This window comes from Peromyscus eremicus, chromosome 23 (genome assembly GCF_949786415.1).
Source record: "Peromyscus eremicus chromosome 23, PerEre_H2_v1, whole genome shotgun sequence".
Lineage (NCBI taxonomy): Eukaryota > Metazoa > Chordata > Mammalia > Rodentia > Cricetidae > Peromyscus > Peromyscus eremicus.
Genome location: NC_081438.1, coordinates 25,918,769 through 25,933,631, shown reverse-complemented (window position 1 = coordinate 25,933,631; position 14,863 = coordinate 25,918,769). Strand labels below are relative to the sequence as shown.

Genomic DNA, 14,863 nt, shown 5'->3' with positions numbered 1-14,863 from the left:
TCTGCTCTGGAAACCTGGGGTCTGGGAGTAAGCGTCCCATTCCTAACCGCAGCAGACAGCTGCCTCTCCCTCTCTGCCATGCTGTCCTCTGAGGCCGTTGTGAAAGTACAATCATGCAAGGAATGCTTTTAGGAATTAGCTGCTTCCGCTAGACAGAGTGTCCTGGAGATCCATTCAGCTGATGGGTAGCAATAGTCGTTTCTTTTCCTGCCTGAGTAGTATTCCTATGGTGTAGTTACATCAAAGTTTGTACTGCATTGAGGCTATCTCTGGGTTGTGGCCATTATACATAGAGTTGGCAGGGAGTGAAAAGAGAGAATGCAGTGTACTACTTGCAAACTTTGGACTTGCTTTCTGATGGCAGTCCAGAGAGTTGGCAGCTAAGGACTGATACTGATAAAAATCCATGCCTTTACTGGATCCCTTCATTATTTTGTAAGTACGAAGCTCTGTGTTTGAGGCTGCGGTCTGTTGGAGGCAAGTTTCACAGTTGGGAGATTTTAATATAGCAGGAGAGATAGGTCATAGACATCACTGACCCAGGAGTCATGGGAGGGGACATCTCTTCCATGTGGAAGACCTGGACAGCCTTTGAACAAGGGACTGGGGAGATTGGAGCACCAGAATAGAGCAGCCAAGGATGAGTAGCCAGGAGCCACGAGGGTGAGAGTCAGTGGACACTCGGTGAGGCCTCAGGAGGGGGTGAGATTGAAAGGGAAGGAGGGCAGCAGGTAGGGAGGGCAGCAGTTGCAGTGCATGAAGCTCAGGCCACTTCCTGCTGATCCCAAAGACTGGAAAGGTCTCAGAGGCTCCTGACAGATCTGTTGTCTATGCCCTGAGGTCCGTGGCCACAGTGCCTGGATGCACGCATGCCCTCACCACTGCCGTCCTGCACTGGGCCCACAGTCAGCCCAGCTTTCTCTCCCAGCTCCCAGGCACAGCCGGCAGCATGAGCTGTTCCTTTTTCTTTTCTCTATTTTTCTAAACATGTTGATTAGTCTCCGTATCCCATTGATTCATTGAAAACACAAACAAAGCTAAGTGAGGAGCGAGCGCAAAGCCTGTCAGCTTGCCAGAAGGCTTATGAGGGGACACATGTGCATAGAGGGGAACAGCTGGGCAGCTTTAGCAGGAGCTGCTGCTGCTGCTGCAAGATCCCAAACACACTCCCCCCACTACACACACACACACACGCACACACACACACACACACACACACACACACACACACACACACAGAGTGAGTCAGGGTGCAGCAGTGGCCTCAAAGCTCTCCCCTGAGGGTTTCGTGGGTTTGGTTTGGTCCACACTGGGAAATAGAGACTGGACAGATTCACTGGGAATTTACCAGCACCCTTTCTCTCCAGCTCCCACTCAGAATTTAGGAGGAACGTGGCTGAGTTGGTTGTGCTGCACTTCTGTGGATGTCTGTGTGGTAAAGTGGCCTGGCCTCCTACTCCAATGAGAAGTCAGCTCTCCTTGAACTACTACTACCCATCTCAGGCCAGACCAAGCTTGTCATGTGGAGCTGATGTTTTAGTGATGAAAGCCTTTCACTCCTAAATATGACACTAAATGTCTCTCAGCACCGTATCTCTTAGAATCCTGGCCTCAACCTTTTCCATACATCTCAAAGGCGGTTTTGTTTTTAACGTGTGTGTGTGTGTGTGTATGTGTGTGTGTGTGTGTGTGTGTGTGTGTGTGTGTGTGTGTGTTACAGCACGTGTGTCTAAATCAGAGGACAATTGTGGAAATTGTTTCTTTCCACACTGTGGGTTCCAGGGATTGAACTCAGGTCATCAAGTTCGGTGGCAAGCATTTTTACCAACTGAGCCATCTTATCGACCCCTGCCAAGACAGGGTCTCATGTGACCCCAGCTGGCCTCAAAGTCACTATGTAGCCAAAGATGACCTTGAATTTTGGCTCCTTTTGCCCCACCTCTTGAGGGCTTGGATTACAGGTGTGCACCCCCACACCAGTTTATGCATTGCTGGGGATTGAACCCAGTGCTTTCAGCATGCTAAGCAAACACTCTGTCAACTGAGGTACATCCCCATCCCCCAAAACTAGAATTATTTTGTAATGATAGTATTGATAAATCCTTGTGATAAATGACTCTAGGAAATTCTAGAACTGTTGATAGCTTTTATCATTGTTTCCTCTCAAAGAACTCTCTGGTTCAGAGAATCCCATAAAATTCTGATTACCTCTTTTGTCATGGCTACTGTGGAACGCATCCCAAAGGTCCAACAACTGAGAAATACCCTGCCCCTCACGATTCCTGACAGCTAGCTGTACCTGGAGGTGCACAGCGTGCCCTGGTCAGTTCCTGACAGTGGTGGGTGGGGCTCACTTCTCCCCAAGGTGTAGGAACTTGGAAGGACCTGCCTTCTGTCCCTTGGTCAGCTGTATCTTCAGTGAGGTGTCCCAGGTCAGTGAGGAGCTCAAGGTCTAAACAGAGGGCTCTGTGCTTGGTTGTCATGGCAGTCAAAGCTCTCTTCGGCAAAGGGCAAAGTGCTGGCTAGGGACCGTTCTCCTTGCCAAAGCGCTCCTACCTGGGAGCTGGAGACATGGCTCAGTCGGTAGAATTCCTGCCTGGCACGCATGTAGCCCTGGGTTCCATCCCCAGCACTCATAAAGCACTCAGGAATTAGAAACAGGGTCAGGAGTTCTCCTCCACTCTAGCCCTTAGTGACTCGTACACCAATCTCTCTGATGAGGAGAGGCCCAGGTTCCAACTGTCTAGTGGACATGGCCCTTTGTATCCTCTGATAATCTCAACCTTGAGGCATAAAGGAAATTTAATGTCATTTTCAACTACCAGTGTCGCTCCATGGTGACCTGGGGGGGGGGGGGGAGTAGAGGGCACAGGCCTGAGATCAACTTTGGATGTCATTCCCTTGGAGCTGTAAACCTTGTTTTTCAGACAGGGTCTCTCAGCGGAATCTGGGGCTCACCAACTGGGCTAGTCTCGTGGGCAGAGACGCCCCCACCTTCCCAGTGCTAGGATTACACCACGCACCGTGGCACTCAGCTTTTCACGTGGCTCCTCAGGGTTCAGGGAGCCCACACACGGGATAGTACCTGCTAACCTTGTGTAGTATTCCTTTTTACTTCTTAAAACTAACTTCTGCGGCTGCTTGGGCTGGTTTATCTTTCAGCCCCTAGAGACGGAGAGAGACGAGAGATAGCTCTGAGAGGAAGGAAGAGATCCTCCCATGGTGACAGAAATGGTGGTATCCTGGAGGGCTTGAGCAAGAGCTGCCTGTGCCCTCAGCTTGGGAACTTGTTGGCACGGGAACCTTTCATGACTGTAGCTAACAAGGTGTTCTGCCTGCTCCTTTCTCTCTGGCTTCTGGCGGATCTTGTCAAAGTGTACGAGTGAAATAATGGCCCACTTTCCATAGATTAGGCACAAAACACTCAGCATTTTCCCAGCACACTGGGTGGTCAGGAAGAATGGCTTCCAAGTCATGTCTGTCCATGAAGAGTCATGCAGCTCCATGGCGCCATTGTCCATCAACAGAGTGTCAGCTGTCCCTTGGAGGGGACAGCTGCAGCAGGCTGACTCTGGCATGGGAAGTCCAGCATTTTGTGCCCTGCTGAGACATCCACAGCTATGTAGGTGAGGCCTCGTAGCATGGTAGCCAATATGCCTTTATGGTGTGCATCCTGACACTTGCTTGAGCTGCTGGGAAGCCCTGTTCAAGGAGTAGCTTGTCTCTAGCCCAACAGTAGGATTCTGCTGGAGTCTGTTCTTGACTATGCAGCCAGTTCTTGGCATTTTGCTGGCATGAAAGAGGTGACAGAGAGGGTTGATGGCAGCCTCAGAAAAGTTCATGGGGCTGAATAGAGTGGGCAGAATTCCTCATGAATGCGCTGGACTCAAGTTACATTTTTCCTTCTCTTTACTCCAAGAATGTCATGAGAGCAACTGGTTCTATCCAGACAGAATGATTCTGGCAGCATTCATGTAACTAAGGTTTGTGTGTAACCACTTACACATAGCCTCATGTAGCAAGTCAAACAGAAGAGAAAAACTCAGAGCCCATGAGATCGTTAAGTCAGTCAAGAGCTTTCCATAATTGAGGATCCAAGTGCAATCCCCAGAACCCATGTGTGCTGGTGCTTGCTTGTAAATCCAGTGCTGGGGAGCGAATCCCTGAGTCCCAGGTCAGTGGGGGATTCTGTCGCAAAACAAAACAGGTGAGAAGCAGCACCCATGGTTGTCCTCCGGCTCTGTACATACGTGCACACCTCATGCACAGATGCACACATGTGACATACCTGCACACAAAGAAGAAGACCTGAAATTCCATGAATGGCCTGAGATCTTAGCCTGCGGGGCCGTCAACATGGTGGCCCTCAGTTCTCTCCTTCTTGCTGGCGGTCTGCCTTGGGTCATTTTATTTTATTAGATGTAGCATATTATAGGGATTCTCCATTCCGAGGCCAAAGCAGGAATTTCTGGATTGGGGCTACTATGTGGCACATATGGGCAAAGGGTTGCCAGGAGATCCCTGGAGCTGCAACTGGGCCATGAAAGGTGATGGAATCAGACAACAAAATGGTTCAGGTAGGGAACAAACCTGAACCCGTGAGAAACTAGTTCAGAAGCCTTCTTCTTAGACAACAGGAGGAAAGTGGATGATGAAAGCATGTTGTCCTCTCTTCCTGTGCAACACTGTTGCTCCTGCCCCCTTTAACATTCAAGGAGCATGTCACTGGAGGGCACGTCTCCTTATTTGTATATGTGTGTTGTATAGGAACTGACCCATGCTTCAGCTCTTCACTGGGGGATTCTAGGCAGGTGCTCTACCACTGAGCCACACTCCAGCCCCTCACTGGGGGATTCTAGGCAGGTGCTCTACCACTGAGCAACACCCCAGCCCCTCACTGGGGGATTCTAGGCAGGTGCTCTACCACTGAGCCACACCCCAGCCCCTCACTGGGGGATTCTAGGCAGGTGCTCTACCACTGAGCCACACCCCAGTCCTTGAAAGGGATTCCTCCCTTGGCCTAGTGGAGAGCAAGCAAGCCAGTGCTGACTCATCCTACCTCTGCCTCTCAGTGCCTGTGTGGCCCGAGGCAAAGCAACTCAACTTCCTGTCCTGCTTCTTCAGCCCTACCTCCTAGACTGTGGAGAGGCCTGAATGGGTTTAAGTATACACAGAAGCAAGTGCTATTCCAATGTTGGTTTCCAGGTGGGGAGTGTAGCTCAGTGGTGGAGTACTTGCCTAGCATCCAAGGGTCCCTAGATTCCATCTTGAGCACAAGTAAATGAATGGATGTTATTCTTCAGTCACCATTGCAACCTCTTGAGTTTCAAAAGAACAGTTACAGTCAGAGGTCAGCATTCAGTGTTGGGCAAAGGAGTCTGGAAATGGTATTGCCATCAGGGGTGGACATGGCCTAGGCTCTTCTGCTTCTCAAGACTGGCACTGCCTGGCCTCACTTTTACAGAATCTCATCTGGCCCACACAGCCTCGGCCACCTCTCCTCCCTCTTGTGTGCACCTACGTTGGGAAACAGAATTTACAGTATACTGGGCCTTCAGGACAAGAGAGAGAAGTAGGTCACAGGAGCACATGAGGACTTGGGTCTCTAATGTTCCAATCTAGGGATAAAAGAAGCTGAATGCAGAAAAATTCTCAGGTAATTTTAGAAAGATAGTGGGAATAAGATGAGGCTCACACATTGTGTCTTCCATGGGCCACATACTATTCTGAGGTCCTTAGTAAGCAGAACTTCCACCAGTGGGGATTTCTGCTTAAGAAAATTTCAGATTAAAAAAGGGAATTTGCTGGCCAGTGGTGGTCCATGCCTTTAGCCCCAGCACTTGGGAGGCAGAAGCAGGTGCATGTCCAGATTTGAGGCCAGCCTGGTCTACATAATGAGTTCCAGAACAGCTAGAGCTACACAGAGAAACCCTGTCTTGAAAAACCAAAGAGATGAGATGAGAGAGGGGGTGGGGGGGGAATTTGCCCACCACCCACCAGATGGCATAACACTTGGTCCTGAGGCTAGTGGCCTTGCTGCCACTATAGTGGGTATGTATAGGAGCCAGCCCCAGACTGGCCAGGGGATCCAGTCTCCTGGGACAAAGGAAAGGTTGACCACTGAGGCTGCGTAGAAAGTCAAGGGAAGGCTTCAGAACATCAGTCAGGAAAACATTTGCCTTGCAAGCATGAAGACCTAAAATCTGTCCCTAACCTATGTTAGGGAGAAAGGAAAACACAAACAAACGCGTGTGTGATGTGGCATGTACATGCAATCCCGGCACATGGGGAGGCAGAGACAGGAGCTTCCCAGGGCTACTTGGTAAACTCAAGCTAATGAGAGAGTCTGTCTCAACAATAAGATAGGTGGTTCCTAAGGAATGACCCCAGAGGTTAACCTCTGGCTTCCATATGCATTTATGTACACACACACACACACAGAGAGAGAGAGAGAGAGAGAGAGAGAGAGAGAGAGAGAGAGAGAGAGAGAGAGAGAGAGAGAGAAACAAAATTTGATTCAAATCATATACAGGCAAAATAAAAATCAGACCCATGGCAAAGCAATCAACTAATAGAAAAACTTAGGTGTCAAGGATGGTTTCCTATGTGGGTCTGTACCTGGACTTGAAATGGGAAGGGGACCATGGCCTCCATGGCAGACAACACGGGGCTTGGACTTAGAAAATTTTCCAGTGTTTGCTTTAGATGGGCCTAGGCTAGGTGGTGGAGGGTCATGCTTCTCTGAAACCCTGTCTAGTCTTACATTTTTGGTTGTGAGCCTAGCCTTTAACGGCTGAGCTATCCCTCCAGCCCCCGTCTAGTCTAAATCCTCTTGCTGAGAACAGCCCCACTCTTAGGCAACCGTGTCTTAATCTGAGTCAGACCCCAGCCCCATGTGACTAGCCCACAGAGCATGCTCAGATTCCCCGTGAGTGAGGAGGGAAATGCCCACTGGCCCTCTCCAGGACGAGTCAGGTCAGGAGGCAACCCAGAGGTATCCATCACTAGCTTCATCTTGGGCTGTTTGTTCTTCCCTGAGGAACTAGGATCCTAAATATAGCCCATGTCTGAATTGGCAGATGTGGGGTTCATGCTTTACATAAGGCCAAAATTAGCCTCTCATTTGGCACCTAAATAAAGCAGGCAGACTGCCGTTGTACCGGCTTCACAATTAGGAGAGACTGGAATGGTAGCACATTTTATTGGATAAGCAGCTCCTGTGGTGATGGGGTAACCAACTTGAAAACCAGAAGACTGAGCAGGAAAGACCCATGAGGTCCCCAGGATGCCCCTTGGTCAGGCCTTCTCACTCCATTTATTTATTTAGAAATAGAGTCTCGTGTGTCCCACGCTGGCCTCCAACTCTCTACTTAGCTGAGAATGAACTTTACCTCTTAATCCTCCTGCCCCCATCTCCCATGTACTACTGGGGTCTCAGGCGTGCCCCACCTCACCTGATTCACAAAGTGCTGGGGATAGAACCCACTAAACTACTAAACTACAGCCCCAGCCCAACCTTCTCATTCCTGAGTTAAGGTCTGTGTTATCTCAGGGAGAACATTTCACAGAATCAGGAGAAGATAAGATGGCTCCGTGGGTACAGGTACTTGCCACCAAGCCTGACAACCTGAATTCAATCCCTGTGACCCACATAGTGGGGAGGGAGACCTGAGTCCTACAAGTTGTCCTCTGACCTCCACACGTGCACTCTGGCATGTGTGCGCACACACACACACACAAAGTAAATAAAAGTGTAATGAAAATTAAAAATAACAACAATAATCAATTACTCCCTAGAAATAACACTAGGGAAGAACAGCAACAGCTACTCAGGTTTTTGCAAGAAAAGAAAAGGTCCACCCAGTGTGCCCGGAGCTGGGTTCGTGGAGGGACTCCCCAGGGGCTTCAGGAAGATGTTATAATCAATTACCACATCATAACACTGATGTATGATAATTACTGAGTGTTTCTCCTGAGATAGTGCAGCATTTGGCGGGGATGTGGTTCCTTCATGGTCCACTGCCTGATTAATATGCAAATAATAGGCTGATTGCATGATGAATGCAGAAAATGAGCCCGCTGATAACAGGCGCACTGAAGCGGGGAAATGATAAATTACTTTTACTGACTGTCCTACATTAAGTACTCTTTCCCAACAATCTCATCACAAATTAAAGAAAGCAGTATGGCAAGATTAGGAGGATGTGTAAAATAATGTACCTTAATAGCCTTTCAAACAAAGATGTCTATAAGGAAAATGGCACCTGGTTTCTCATTCAACCGAAGTAGTTCACCTACCCGAGTGGTCATTAAAAGACAGGAAGTAGTAAGCCACACCCATGTGTGCCACCAGCTTCATTTGGCTATGGAACAGCCTTGCCAGTTCAGCCCAGACTCATTACCTGCGTGCTGGCTGAGTGGCTTTGTTATTGAGTGGGGACAGGCTGCTTGAGGCAGATGCTTCTCCCTGGACAGTGGACACAGTGCCCATTGCCCACGGGGTGCCATGGGGAAGGAGTGTGAGAGCTGCAGTCCCAGAGGGCCTGCGAAGGAAAGACTATGTAAGACTACTTTTTAAAGAGGGATCATGGGGATGCACACCTGTAGTCGAGTTTTAGGCTATAGCCAGGGTATCAAAAGTTCAAGGCCAGCCTGGATATAGCCCTTTCCAAAACGGACCAGCTTTGGGCTGGGAACTCAAGTTTGATTCGTAGACCCCACAACTGAGGGTGAGTAAGGGTACCAGGCACAAGGTACACACTTGTAATCCCGGCACTAAAGAGGCCGACACAGGCAGATACGTGATCTCCAGCCGAGCCCCTTTGGTTAGTTCTATGCCAGTGAGAGATCCTGTCTCACAAATCAAGGTGGGACTGGGGATACAGCTCAGAGGGAGAGCACTTGCCTAGCACATAAAAGGTCCTAAGTATAATTCCCAGTACCACAAAGAGCCAAGGTGAATGGTGCCTAAGGAATGACACCAGAGATTATTCTCTGACCTTCACACACACACACACACACACACACATACACACACACACACACACACACACACACCATGTGCACAAGAGTGATTAATCTTTGATTACAACAAAGCAATTTAACTGGAGTGTTTGTTTTTTCCCTGCAGTAATATCTATTTAGACTGTGTGCTGTGCATTTTCTCTTAACACACAAGAATTCACTGCTAAGTGTTCATACACACAACTGGTTCAGTAATGAGGTTAGCAGAGGTAATTTGAAAGCCTTCTTTCTAAATGGATATGGTCTGTAGCAAGGTGAGCCCCATGTCCCTGAAACAGGGCCAACTGTGTCACACAGTCACTCCACAGTTGTATCAAGTCATGGCTTCCCTCCAGGCCTGAACTGTAACTTCAGCAGTGATTATGACCTAAGGGCCCAAGCTCTGCTCAAAAGACACAGGGGCTGAGGATGCAGCTCAGCCGGCAGAGCACATTCGAGGCCCTGGGTTCCAGTCCAGCACACAGAGCAGGCACAGCGGGAAGTAGAGACAAGAAGCTCAGGTGTTTGGGGCCAGTCTGGGAGTACATGAGACCACAGCCCCAAACAACAACACAGGAAGGAGGGAAGGAGGGGGAGAGCCAGGTGTGGTGGTGTGGGCAATAATCCCAGCACTCGGAAGCTAAGGCAAGAGGTGTGAATTTGAGGCCTGTTCAACACAGAACTCCTAAGACCCCACTTCCCTTTAAGTCACTTCCTCGGTATGAAGAAGGAGGGGCAGGGTGTGAAGAGCATCCCTGGGGAGGGTGCAGCAGTACATGGCGGACTCAGGTGTCCCATTCTTCCATCCTCCCCTAGGCGTGACCGTCCCTGGTGGTCAGCAGTCTCAGCTTCAGGGGACAAGTGCTCTTCTAGATCCCCCCAGCTTCATCAGAGTCTTTGTTAGTGGGACCTGCTGGGTGACGTGCCTCTACCCACCTGGCCTCCACTTCTGGGATTTACAGGATGCTTTCTTGACATGCGCACCCCAGCATCCAGCCCCTGCCTGGCACTCAGAGGATCTCATTACTCAGTGAAAGTCAAGGGGCTTGGGAGTCACAGCCAGGGAGGCAGAAGCAACTGAAGTTGAATAACTTGACTGTATTAGACGGCCTTGCTTGGCTCAGGAAGAGTGTGTGCTTTCTGTGTCGTCCTTGATGCAGATTCTGGAAGTCCTGATTTTTTAAGTCCTGTCATTACACAGGGACACACACCAGCATCTACTCTGTGGCAGATACTTACTGCTCTCTTTTAATTATATTTAATTCTATATCTATGAGATTATAGGTGTGCATTGCCGTGCCTGCTCTGTGTGCTGGACTGGAACCCAGGGCCTCGAATGTGCTCTGCCGGCTGAGCTGCATCCTCAGCCCCTGTGTCTTTTGAGCAGAGCTTGGAGCCCTTGGGTCATAATCACTGCTGAAGTTACAGTTCAGGCCCAGAAGAGACTTGAAAGTCTGACACAGGGTCTCATCTATTCCAGACCTTGAACTCTTTTTTTTTGTTTTGTTTTGTTTTGTTTTGTTTTTTTCGAGACAGGGTTTCTCTGTGTAGCTTTGCACCTTTCCTGGATCTCGCTCTGTAGACCAGGCTGGCCTCGAACTCACAAAGATCCGCCTGCCTCTGCCTCCTGAGTGCTGGGATTAAAGGCGTGCGCCACCACCGCCCGGCTAGACATCTCTTGAAGTTTTTTGTTTTTGTTTTTTGTTGTTTTGTTTTGTTTTGTTTTTTCCCCCAGAGCTGAGGATCAAACCCAGGGCCTTGTGCTTGCTAGGCAAGCGTTCTACCACTGAGCTAAATCCCCAACCCCAGACCTTGAACTCTTGATCCTCCTCCTACAGCTGTTTAGTACAGTGCTGGGGATGGAACCCAGGGCTTGGTGTATGCTAAGCAAGCACTCTACCAATAGAGCTATGCCCCCAGCCTAGCTCTTTCCTTTCTGCTATTTGAAAACAAAGGGAGCCAGGTGGCGGTGGCCAGCGAGCCTTTAATCCCAGCACTCAGGAGGCAGAGGCAGGCGGATCTCTGAGTTCCTGAAAAGAAAGAAAGGGGATCCTGGTAAATTTCCTGAGACTTAGGTCAGCAGGGTTGGTGTGTTAACAAAGAGGCGGGGGTGCGGAGGGACCTGCTTGAGACCTGCCACTGCCATCTGTTTGGCTGGATTTCCACAGAGGAAGTAGTCTGCCCAGGACTCCTTGGGAGCTGGTTGGTGATGTCAGAAGTTGGGAAGTTTTTCATGGGTGGAAGGCTGTGGGTCATCTCTGACACCACTGGTTACTTTTCCTCTTTCTTTGGTTTTTGTTTGTTTTCTAGTGAGGAGGTGTCCCAAGGTACAAGGAAAAGGGTGGGCAGAGCATGCTGGGAAATGGATCAGAGTAGCCTGTGTTTTAGTCAAAACAACACTCATGTTGAAAAGAAGACACCTTGCATTTTGGGCTGGGCTTCCTGCCTCTGCTTCCAAGTGCCCGGATTAAAGAAGACACCTTGGAGATGTATGACTGTAGGAATTTTGGGGAGGTGCCAGGAGTTCTGTGAGAATCTGCTGCTTAGCACAAAGCCTAGGCATGGAAGTGAGGCCACCAAGCAAAGATGTACGTACCAGTGTCAGGATGCACGTTCCACAAGGCCCTGTAAACCACAGGGCTGAGCAGAGTGTGCCTCTCACACTGAGTGCAAAGGCCTGGTCTGTCCAGTGGACTGGGCATTTCCTTGGTTGTCCACAGCACTGTCCACTCATCTGAACTAGGTTGGGAAGCACTTCAGGCAGGTGGTCACCCTCTTCTGACTTCCAAAGCTGTCAATGGCTATAGGCTGGGAAGGTCCTCAGATCCCTCCAGGGCTGCCAGGATGCACTTAGGATGTCCACACTGAGCTCCCTAGGGCCCGCTGCACTGTTGCCCACAGTGACTGAGGTCCATGTCCTCTTCTGGGTTAGTCGTCCTTTCTCTAGCTAGGCCATACCTCTCTTCTTCTGTAACCTGCTCCCTGAATTCTCCACCTTATCTCCCTCATCTGTCACGAGAGTCACTTAGAGTGGCCTGGCCTGGCACTGGCTCAAAGTCTACACTCTGGACATAATGAAAAGCGGTCCATCAGACCAGCCGCCAGTTAAATAATGTTTGGGTTCTTGTCAGAATGTCACAGAGTACCCTGTCATTTTGTTTCAGCAACTTGTCCTTCTGAACGCGCAGTTCGCCGTATGGCATGCCAGCAGTAAAAATGTCACTTGCAATAATTACTTTTTGGAGGAAATGCTTGCTGACTTCCTACCTTCAAGCTGTTTTTTACACAGTGGGGAGATAATCAAAAATGACTTCATCCTGACTGCTCAAATGAACACTAAATGGAATTTGGGTTATTACCGAGATAGAGGAGGGCTGGGCGTGGAAATTGCAGCAGCGGATCGGATAAACTGCAGAGCGGTTTGTCTTGGAAAACTGGGGCAGATATGTGTTTTCTATTGGCTTCTATTGAAAGCTTAAAGCAGCTGTTGTTTAGCCCTGCTGTTTGGGGAGTAGAATGTCTTCCATAATCCTTTTATGGCTCCCAAACACCTTGTGTATCTCTGCAGGCCCTGAGTCACTGTCTCTGCCCTCTGCTTCAGAGCCAAGCTCCTCTTGCCAGATCCAAGGTCCACATGCAGTAGTGAATCCTCACAGACCACTAAGTGTCACACCCTGCCTCCGTTGCTGTGGGACCCCAAAGACCAATGCATGCAAACCCAGGCCTGCAGCATGCTAGGCCAGTGTTTACCACTGAGCCACACCCCCAGCACCCCCTGGGCTTTTAAAATATGCAAATTACCCCCTGTTAATTATCATAGGCCTAGGGCTGTTTAGACTGTCGAAGGGGTGTGTGGTTTTTCTTGTTGCGGAGGTCTTTCTAATTTCTCTCCAATGCCTAGCAGAGTACCTGACACAAAGTAGGTGCTTTAAAATGTGGACAGAAGAGCCGTCAAGATGGCTCAGCAGATAAAGATACCTGCTACCAAGACTGAGAAACTGAGTTTGATCTGCAGGACCCACATGGTAGGAGAAATCCAACTCTAACGTTGTCCCCAGACCTTCACACATGGGCCATAGTGTGTGCACCCAAACAGATAGATAGATAGAGAACATTTTAAAAGAAATACACTGTAAAAACCAAAAATGGTTCATATGGATGGACAAAGTCAGCATGGTGTCATATAGCTTTCATGTCAGTTCTCAGGAGGCAGAGGTGAAGAATCATCTTATGAATTTGAGGCCAGCCTGGTCTACTAAATGAGTTCTAGGCCAGCCAGGGCTACATAGCAAGACCTTGTCAAAAAAAAAGAAAATGGATAGATAGATGAAAGATGAAGATGGTGGGGAATGGATGAGTGAGTGGATGGGTAGATGGCTGGGCGGGTGGATAACAGATAGGGTGGATAGGGCAGAGAGGTTGTCAGGTTGGCGGCAGACGACATTACAGGTAGAAATGCAGTTTTTCCATCCTGCTCTGGCTCCCTTCCTTGCTCCATCCAAGGATATCTGACCAGATGGAGCCAGCTGGTTCTCCAGCCTGGAGTGTGGGCATGTGTCCAACCAGAGTTATTAGGAGATTGGAGCAAGACACCGGCCAAGGTCTCCAGCACACAGCCTCATGCATATGAGGTTTAAAAAAAAAAAAAAAAAAAAAAAACTGTGCCTTGAGCCCCTTTCCTGACCCTTGCCATGACTGACTTGTAGTGACTCATCACCATGTTTGAGATTCCTGCTGTGACACACGTGTGTTGTAGAATCACTGCCCAGAAAGACAGGCCTCGAGCAGACACTCAGCACAGGGTGAGCACAGGGTGAGCACAGGATGAGCACCGGGCAACTGTGCAGGTGGCTCTGGAGGATGAGACGTCTGAGTGTGTCCAGGTCACCCCTGCTGTGCACTGGGAGGATGAGACGTCTGAGTGTGTCCAGGTCACCCCTGCTGTGCATTGGGAGGATGAGACGTCTGAGTGTGTCCAGGTCACCCCTGCTGTGCACTGGGAGGATGAGACGTCTGAGTGTGTCCAGGTCACCCCTGCTGTGCACTGGGAGGATGAGACGTCTGAGTGTGTCCAGGTCACCTCTGCTGTGCACTGGGGGGATGAGACGTCTGAGTGTGTCCAGGTCACCTCTGCTGTGCATTGGGAGGATGAGACGTCTGAGTGTGTCTAGGTCACCTCTGCTATGCACTGGGAGGATGAGACGTCTGAGTGTGTCCAGGTCACCCCTGCTGTGCATTGGGAGGATGAGACGTCTGAGTGTGTCCAGGTCACCCCTGCTGTGCACTGGGAGGATGAGACGTCTGAGTGTGTCCAGGTCACCCCTGCTGTGCATTGGGAGGATGAGACGTCTGAGTGTGTCCAGGTCACCTCTGCTGTGCATTGGAAGGTGGTCATGAGGATTGAGTGCATGAATTCCTTTCCTAAGTGTCACCCTGGGCCTGTGCACAGTAAGCCTGGTCAGTGTCACTTCCAGGGTGGCTGGTGTGACACATGATCACAAAGTAGGGTTTCTTTTTCACTTGTTTTTTTGTTTGTGTGCATGTGCACACATGTACATGTTCATATGGGGCTCAAATGCACACAGTACATGTGGAGGCCAGAGGTCAGTGACAAGTCTTCCTCTGTCTCTTTCCACCCTATTTTTTGAGACAGGGTTTCTCACTGAATCTGGAGCTGGCCAGTTCAGCTCGGCTGGCTGGCCCAGGAGCCCTAGGGATCTGCTCTCTCCATCTCCCCAGGCCTGGTATTACAAATACCTACCACTGCACTTAGCCTTTTGGTGTTTGCTTGTTTATGTGAGGTTTGGAGGGTTGCTTTCCTAACTTGTTCTATATTTATTTATTTGGTGTGACTGATGTG

At 49.6% G+C, this 14,863-nt stretch overlaps 1 protein-coding gene across 1 annotated transcript in view; it reads left to right on the top strand.

Moving 5' to 3' along the window:
* Positions 1 to 14,863, top strand: part of Cux1 (cut like homeobox 1) — a gene marked incomplete at its 5' end in the record, with an annotated part of 173,087 nt that overhangs the window by 137,791 nt on the left and 20,433 nt on the right. The gene's annotated exons all lie outside the window — the stretch shown is intronic.